This window comes from Penaeus vannamei, chromosome 18 (assembly GCF_042767895.1).
Source record: "Penaeus vannamei isolate JL-2024 chromosome 18, ASM4276789v1, whole genome shotgun sequence".
Lineage (NCBI taxonomy): Eukaryota > Metazoa > Arthropoda > Malacostraca > Decapoda > Penaeidae > Penaeus > Penaeus vannamei.
In genome coordinates, this window is record NC_091566.1 from 3,103,367 (window position 1) to 3,113,366 (window position 10,000).

General features: G+C 42.3%; 1 protein-coding gene across 1 annotated transcript in view; it reads right to left on the reverse strand.

Moving 5' to 3' along the window:
* Positions 1-10,000, reverse strand: part of Cht7 (chitinase 7) — a 164,649-nt gene that overhangs the window by 153,895 nt on the left and 754 nt on the right. The window lies entirely within an intron of this gene.

Consider the following 10,000-nt stretch of genomic DNA (forward strand, 5'->3'; position numbering starts at 1 on the left):
TGGATCGGAAAGAGAGAGAAAAAATAAAAGGACCGCCACAGTCCGCGCGAGGAAAGCGCAGGATTTCGAGAGAGAGAGTAAAATTGCGCGAATCTTAAAGGTTGTGGCGCCGCCTGGTGTCGACAGCGAGCAGCTTATTGCGCTAAAGAGGCGACGAGCGTGGTTTTATCGGGAGGAGTGGCAGCTGGCGAAAAAGCGAGCCGGCGTCGCTTGCAAATGCAGAGTTCAAGAGCGACTGGCTGCAAGAAGCGACCCCCCCCCCCCTTGGCTGAAAGCGGGATCCGAGCCGCATTATCAAGTACTGTCCGTCTGTGAATTCGCATCATTCACTGTGTAATTTATATTATCAAGTACCCGCGTGTGTGTATATTAATTTCTTGAGTCTTGCCAGTGTGTGCGTATGCAAGTGTGCGTATTCGTGTGTACGTGCCAGAGAGGTAATTACAAGAACTCACAATATAAAAAATGAGTCCCAGAGACACCGAGGACATGTTGGATCGAAAGGTTAAACGAGATTATATCAAAATCAGTGTTCATGTTCCTGGACAAAGAGAAATCAGAAGCTGAACTTCAAAATGTTTCCCAATATCCAACTGTAAAGAAAGAGAAAAAAAAAAAAAAAAAAAATATACCAGTAATACAAATACCAGTTCTCACGCTCTACACCAGAAGATTAAATAAAATACACGACACAAACATAGGGTGTTGAGTGTAAAGTATTCTTATACCACCAAGCCACACTTTTAAGAATAGTTTAATCTTATTAAGAATAGTTTAATCTCATTAAGAATAGTTTGATCTCATTAAGAATAGTTTAATCTCATTAAGAATAGTTTAATCTCATTAAGAATAGTTTAACCTCATTAAGAATAGTTTAATCTCATTAAGAATAGTTTAATCTCATTATCCTCATAATCTACTCAGCAACACCTCATGAATGGAGGATTTAACCCTAATGTTATCCTAGTTACACATCCACATGCCCAAAACACTCAACATCCAAACCTCATCCACTCATCCATTTAAACTGCATTGTCTACCAACCTGAAATAATCAGCAATACTTTATTTGCCAACATTATCCACCAACCCCGTCATCCACATCTCAACCACACATCCACCCAACCATCCACAGCTTCATCCATCCACCAACTCAGCTATCCACACTCACCCAACCATCCACACCTCATCCATCCACCAACCTAGCTATCCACACATCCACCCAGCCATCCACACCTCACCCATACACCCACCAACCCAGCCATCCACACACCCACCCGACCATACACCCACCAACCCAACCATCCACACCTCACCCACACATCCACACTTCATCCACCAACCCAGCCAACCATACAACCACCAACCCAGCCATCCACACTTCATCTCCACACATCCACCCACCAACCCAGCCATCCACACCTCACCCACACATCCACCCAACAATCCACATCCTCACCCACCCACCAACCCAGCCATCCACACACCTCACCCACCAACCCAACCATCCACACCTCCCCCACCCTCCCTCCCCCACCCCCCCATCGGCCCAGTTCCTCGGGGCATAATCCAGTTCAGAAATCTCCAACGTTGAGACATCGGCCGCCCGTGACCCAACGGGCGTGCATTACGTCATCGCAGGAACCCCGTAAAAAAAAAAAAAAAATAATACAACACCTCCTCGGGTTGCCAAGCAAAGCAAGAGGAAAAGGGACACAGGACACCCAGGCGACGATGATGACCCGACCTGACCTTTCGAACAGTGAAATCGACGGGATTCTGTTGCCGTTCAGACAGGGGGTGGGGGGGGGGGGGAAGGGGAGGGGGGAAGATCGAGCAACTGGGAGCGCGGGGTGGTGGGGGGGAAGATCGAGCAACTGGGAGCGGGGGGAGGGGGAGGGAAGATCGAGCAACTGGGAGCGGGATGGGTGGGGGGAAGATCGTGCAACAGGGAGCGGGGGGGGGGGAAGATCGAGCAACTGGGAGCGGGGGGAGGGGGAAGATCGAGCAACTGGGAGCGGGGAGGGGGAAGATCGAGCAACTGGGAGCGGGATGGGTGGGGGAAGATCGTGCAACAGGGAGCGGGGGGGGAAGATCGAGCAACTGGGAGCGGGGGGGAGGGGGAAGATCGAGCAACTGGGAGCGAGGGGAGGGGGGGGAAGATCGAGCAACTGGGAGCGAGGGGAGGGGGAAGATCGAGCAACTGGGAGCGAGGGGGGGAAGATCGAGCAACTGGGAGCGGGGGGAGATCGAGCAACTGGGAGCGGGGAGGGGAAGATCGAGCAACTGGGAGCGAAGGGGGAGGGGAAGATCGTGCAACTGGGAGCGAGGGGGAGGGAAGATCGAGCAACTGGGAGCGGGGGGGGAAGATCGAGCAACTGGGAGCGAGGGGAGGGGAAGATCGAGCAACTGGGAGCGGGGGGGGGGGAAGATCGTGCAACTGGGAGCGGGGGGGGAAGATCGAGCAACTGGGAGCGAGGGGTGGGGGGGAAAGATCGAGCAACTGGGAGCGGGGGAGGGGGGGGAAGGGGATGGTGGATGCGAGGTGGCGTATGTTGGGGAGCGGGTTGCAAGTTGCAATAGCGTGTGGGAGTGTCTTGGGTGTTGCATGGGTCGCTTCTTGCTGTTGCGTTGCCATCTCCACCGGGCAATGGTTGTTGCGCTAACACTCGCTCGGAGGAAATGTGTTCAACGTGCAATAGAATATTATGCATGTATTATCACCGGGCAATTGAAAACGGACCTAATTCCATTCACATATACGAATTAAATTGACATTTACATTATTCATATTTCTCTTATTTCTTTATCTTTTATTTTATGACTCATTGTATGACAGTTTTTCTTTACTTATTAATCTACACATTTACTCATCTATCTATATAGATTTACAACTGAATATGCGTTAAATACGTCAACTAGAAAACAGATAACAGATATTTTCTTTCCCTTTAAATCTTTATGACATTAAACAACCATTTTTTTTACTTATCAATATACACATTTACTCATCTATATATATAGATTTACAAATGAAGGGAAATATCAAATACATCAGCTAGAAAACAGATAACAGATATTTTTATCTTTTTGATTTTTTTATGACTCATAGTTTAGATATTTTCTTTCTCTTTATATCTTTATGACTCATTGTATAATCATTTTTTTACTTATCAATCTACACATTTACTCATATATATATATATATATATATATATATATATATATATATATATATATATATATATGTATATATATATATATGTATATATATATATATATATATATATATATATATATATATATATATATATATATATATATATATTTACAAATGAAGGGAAATAAATACATCATCTAGAAAACAGATAACATATTTTCTTGAACTTTTTTTTTTTTTAAATTTTATGACATTGTTTATCCTTTTTACTTATCAATATACACATCTATCTATATAAATTTACAAATAAATGTTAAATACGTCAGCTAGAAAACAGATAACAGATATTTTCTTTATCTCTGATTTTTTACGACTCATTCTTTAACATTTTTTCACCTATCAATCTACACATTTACTCATCTATCCATATAAATTTACAAATGTAGATAAATGTTAAATACGTCAGCTAGAAAACAGATATTTCCTTTATGTTTTTTATATTTTATGACTCATTGTTTATCCTTTTTTCACTTATCAATCTACACATTTACCCATCTATCTATATAGATTTACAAATAAATGTTAAATACGTCAGCTAGAAAACAGATATTTCCTTTATGTTTTTTATATTTTATGACTCATTGTTTATCCTTTTTTCACTTATCAATCTATACATTTACCCATCTATCTAAATAGATTTACAAATGTAGATAAATGTTAAATACATCAGCTAGAAAACAGATTACAGATATTTTTATCTCTGATTTTTTATGACTCATAGTTTAGATATTTTCTTTCTCTTTAAATCGTTATCACTCATTATATAACCATTTTTTCTTTACTTATCAATCTACACATTTACTCATCTATCTATATAGATTTACAAATGTAGATAAATGTTAAATACGTCAGCTAGAAAACAGATAACAGATATTTTCTTTATCTTTTTACGACTCATTGTTTAACATTTTTTTCACTTATCAATCTACACATTTACCCATCTATCTAAATAAAATAAATGTTAAATACGTCAGCTAGAAAACAGATAACATATTTTCTTGAACTTTTTTTTATCTTTTATGACTCATCTATCCATATAGATTTACAAATGTAAATAAATGTTAAATACCTCAGCTAGAAAACAGATAACAGATATCATATATCCCTTTTGGTAATATAACTGTACCACCTTGACACACTCAGCTGTTGGCTAGAGCTTCGACCTGTTCCTCCCGTGGTTATTTTGTGTTCGTCTTTGCCTAATTATCATCGTAATTTCACTTATCAATAAAATAACCGACGTAATATCAAGAACTGTGCGACCTTGTGGATTTTTTTTTGTACTTTGTATAGATTCATATCATTACACAATAAAGAGAAACTGTAATAACTGTGAAATTATGCTTAATTACGTGATAACCCTGTAGACAAAGCTTATTTTCTCAATTATGAATCCAATTTCGAATCTAATGGCCCATTAAAACTGGCTTTATGGATTTGACGCAGATCTAAGAGAAACTTTATGAATATTGTTTTATTTTTTTCTATTTTTTGTAATTTTTTACTTGATTTGAGTTCTCCCTTCGACTCTCCCTTCTCTCCGTCTATCTGTTTCTCTCTCTCTCTCTCTTCCCATCACCCGCTATCTCTCACGCACACTCATTATTTTTCTTTCTCTTTTATACTCTCTCTCTCTCTTTCTCTCATACTTACTCTCTCTCTCTCCCCTCGCCTTCCCTCCCCTCTCTCTCTCTCCCTTCTTCCCCCCATCACTCCCTCCTTCCCTCTCTCGCTCCTCCCCCCCTCTCTCTCTCTCCCTTTCTCCCTTCTTCCCGCCCTCTCTCTTCCCCATCTCTCCCTCCCTTCCTTCTCCTCGCTCCCCCCCCATCCTTCCCCCTCTCTCACTCCCTCCCTCCTTCCCCCCTCTCTCTCTCTTCCCTCTCCCCCCCCTCTCTCTCCCCCCCCCCATCTCTCTCTCTCTCCCTCCTTCCCCCTCTCACTCCCCCCCCCCCCTCTCTCTGTCTCTCTCCAAGCCAGTTCCGCCTCGCTTCTTCTCGCAAACAAACGGAAACCAGCGACTGCTTGTGAGCCCCTGACCTTCCCTCGTCTTCGCTCCTCCCCCCCTCTCTCTCTCTCCCTTTCTCCCTTCTTCCCTCTCTCTCTCGCTCCCTCCCCTTCCCTCTCACTCTCTCTCCCTCCCTCCCCCTCTCTCTCTCCTCCCCCTCTCTCTCCCTCTCTCTCCTCCCAGCCAGTTCCGCTCGCTTTCTCGCAAACTAACGCAGCAACCAGCGACTGCTTGTGAGCCCCACCTTCCCCTCGTTCGCTCCTCCCCCTCTCTCTCTCTCTCCCTCCCTTTCTCCCCTTCTTCCCTCTCTCTCTCGCTCCCTCCTTCCCTCTCACTCTCTCCCTCCCCTCCCCCCTCTCTCTCTCCTCCCCCTCTCTCCCTCTCTCTACAGCCAGTTCCGCGCTCTCGCTTTCTCTGCAAACTAACGGGCAACCAGCGACTGCTTGTGATCCCCCACCTTCCCTCGTTCGCTCCCCCCCCCCCTCTCTCTCTCTCCCTTTCTCCCTTCTTCCCTCTCTCTCTCGCTCCCCTCCCTTCCCTCTCCCTCCCCCCTCTCTCTCCCCCCATCCCCCCTCTATCTCTCCCTCTCCCCCCCTCTCTCTACAAGCCAGTTCCGCTCGCTTTCTCGCAAACTAACGGAAACTAGCGACTGCTTGTGATCCCCACCTTCCCTCGTTCGCTGACTCCGAGGGAAAGCACCCGGGGCCTTGGTTAGTGGAGCAGCAGCCTGCGGTCGACTACGGCTTCTAAGGCAGCGGTAGCGGGGTGGGTGGGAGGTGGGGTGGGGGGGGGGCGCTGTGTCGCCGTCAGCACCCAGAGGGGGTTTGGATTTAGATGGGGTGAGTTTTTGTACGGGAATTTTGAATAATGCACGTACGCACGTAGACGCAGAAATATACACACGCACACACACACAGGAACACACACACACACAGAAACACACACACACACGCACACTCACACTCACACACACATACAGGCACAGAAATACACACATATATACACACGCACGCACACACACACACACACACACACACACACACACACACACACACACACACACACACACACACACACACACACACACAGGCACAGAAATATACACACACACACGTACGCGCACACTTATACACACACATACATAGGTCTCATGATTTAGCAAAGTGTTCACGAGAAGCGTGGGTGCTGGAGAGTAATGACAAAGGTCGGTGTTGCCCTCCCCTCTCCCCCCCCCTGCCCCCTTTCACCTGTCCCCCCCCTCCCCCCTCCCCCCCTCCTACCTCTTCATCCATCATTTGAAATCCCCCCAAAAAATGGCGGTTTCGAGGGGGCACTCAAGTAAAAATTTTTCTTCCGGTATTTCAAGAGTGCGAATGGTTCGCTGATAATTTTTTTTATTCGCGTAGAAACTTTAAGAATTAATATTTTCTTGTAGTAGAGGAGGAAAAGAAAACAAAAAGGGAGATGAAAAGAGAAGAGATTGATAGATAGATGGATAAATAGATAGATAGATAGATAAATATACAGATAAATAGATAGAGACAGAGAGATAATGAGGGGGAGAGAGAGAGAGAGAGAGAGAGAGAGAGAGAGAGAGAGAGAGAGAGAGAGAGAGAGAGAGAGAGAGAGAGAGAGAGAGAGAGAGAGAGAGAGAGAGAAATACATAGATAGAGAGAAATACATAGATAGAGAGAGAGAGATGGAAAAAAACATAAGAAAGGGAGAGAAAAGCTTCACAAAAGAGAGAACGTCAAAAAAAAAATCAAATAACTTAATTCCCTTTCATTGAAGCTAAAAAGTGAAAATAAAATAAATGCGCATTGGGGAAACCGGCAAGAAACAGAGCAAAACCTAATCGACAGCAACGGAATCAAGAACGATTAAAAGTGAAACGCGGGAACTCTTGATTTCAAAAAACAGTACGGCGGCCATGTTGGTCGAGGCGGCGGTTGGCCTACATAACGCGTGTCACTTTTCTCGCAATGTTTTCTTGTTATTTTGCCTCTTGTATGGTCTTGTTTCTTTTTTTTTCTTTGTCGATCTTTTTGTTTTTGTTTGGACGGTTTATTGGTATGGGAAGAATCTGCTGTTTTCTTTCTCCGTTTTTTTTTGGCTGTGGGTACTAGACTGTGAGTTTCCATTTGCCAATTTTGTGGAATAATTCAATCAATTTAATCTCATTTACGTTAAAGACTAAGTTAAAGATACGCGAAAGACGCACTTAAATACACGCTTGTAACTTGTGTATGCAATTAAGATAAACACACACACATACATACACACATACATACATATACGTACATGTATATATATATATATATATATATATATATATATATATATATATATATATATATATTCATATATATATTTATTTATATACATACATATATCACACACACACAAATATATATATATATATATATATATATATATATATATATATATATATATATATTGTACTTATTTATCTTTAATACACACTCCATCACATAACCTAACCGGAAGTATCATTCACGAGATTTATGACCAAAAATGATTGCACCAAAGTTTAGATCCGAGAAAATCCACGAAATTTAGGTCTCTGTTGTAGCGGAGTAGATTGAATCACGTGTGTTTGTTTTTCTTCGTTTTATTGTATCACTGAATAGCTCAGATTTATAGCGAGAAAACTGCTTAAGTTTCCCCTACAATACGTTTTTTTTATACTCTCTAATCCCGTTTTTTGTGATAAATTTAGAGCGAGGAAGAAGGGAAAAAATACAAACAAGAAGCGTAAATAGGAGCAAGAAAGGAGTAAAAATAACAAGAGGAAGAAGACAAGGAAAATCAGAACACAATAGGAAAAAACAAATCGAAAAGAAATAAAACGAAAGAACAATAAGAAAGTGCGAAAGTGCGAATAGCGAGAAAGACGTTAATGGCTATTTTCGCGTTGAAATCTCCAACGGAGGAGGAACGAACGAGCAATTAGGAATGGAAGTGGAGCGTGGATCTAGGAGAGTGAATAAGTGGAGGAAGAGGGAGGAGGAGGGGAAGGAAGAGGACTAAGAAGAGGACTAAGAAGAGGAGGAGGAGGACTAAGAGGATGAGAAGGAGGAGGAAGACTAAGAGGAGGAGGAGAACAAGAAGAATAAGAAGAATAAGAATAAGAATAATAACGAGAAAAAGAAGGATGAGGATGAGCAACAGGAGTACGAGTAAAAGGAGGAGGAGAAGAAGAAAGAGAAGGAATAAGAGGAGGAGGAGAAGAAGAAAGAGAAGGGAGAAGAGGAGGATGAGGAGGAGAAGGAGGAGGGGGTGGAGAGCTCACCCTTTTAGGCTTGACGACGGCACAGGTCGACCCCCAAAGGAAAGTAAAGAGAGGAACGTACCCCCTTCCCCCCTCCCCCCTCTCCCATACTGCCCTCTTCCTGTTCCCTCTCCCCCTCCTCCTCCCCCAACCCTATACCTATACCTATACCCCTTCCCCCTACCCCCACCCCCACTCCCCCTACCCCTTCCCACTCACCCAACCCTTCCCCCTACCCCTTCCCCGTACCCATACCGCCCTACCCACCCACCCCGTTCTCCGTGTTCAGGTCACCCTAGCCTGGAACCCGATGCCCAGCTCTGTTCCTCGGTCTCCAAGAAGCGAGACCGTCTTGAAGAAGGGAAGCGCTAAGGTCCTAAGGTCCTAAGGCGCGTGACGTCATAAGGTCCTAAGGCGCGTGACGTCACATGCGACAGGATTTTTTCAGGAGTCTGAAGAGCGGTCGGTAATGCTAACCGTAGGATATTACCGTGATTTCTATTATTTTTGTCACTTATCATCTTTATAGTGATAATAAAGATGTTAATTAGTATCGTTATTGCAGTTGTTTTCGTTATTACTGGTATTGTTATTATCACTATTAACATTATCATTACTATTATCAATATCAACTTTATAAATAGCGTTATTAGTGTTTTATCATTAATATTACTAACATTATCAACATCATCGCAGTTATCATTATCATTTTTAACATTATCGTTATTATTATCATCACCTTATTTGTTATTGTTATCATTATAATTATATTTTTACCATTATTATTAACATTATCAATATATCTTTTATTATTATTACTATCATTATTATGTTCACTATCATGGTATTATTGTTATCACTATCATTGTTGTTGTAAGTACCATCATCCTCAATTATCGTTATTATTATCTTTTGTTGCCATTACAATTGTTGTCGTCATAATCACGTTCGCATTCCTATATTTACCATAAACTATAATTCTCATCGTTATTACTGTTATCATGATCATTAATATATTTGTTATATAATCATTATCTTAATCATCATTCATTCTATTACCATATCATAAAAATAAAGCTATTTAATTAAACCAAATCATTTTTACCTCGTAATTATTCCAAATGTTCTTACTTAGGCATTGCAATATATTTTTTTTTACGAACTCTGATGTCCAGACACCAGCCAGAAGAGCAAGGCGTCTCCGTCTCATTAATTCTTCGACGTTCTGAAAAGGAAAGTGTGGGACTCGCCTTGCAATCTTTATATATATGTCTCTTGTTTTTGTTTTGCTTCGCGGGTGAATGGTACATTAAGCGACCTCTCTGTGGATGTATATATATTTTTTAAAATTCTGTCTCTTTCCATCCCCCTGCAGGTATGTTTTTAAATAATTAATTAAATACAAGAAGGTAGAGCATGTGTTGTGAAATCTGAATCCAGTTCCCCACAGACAAACAAACACTGAAGCGGTGACAGCGCGGACG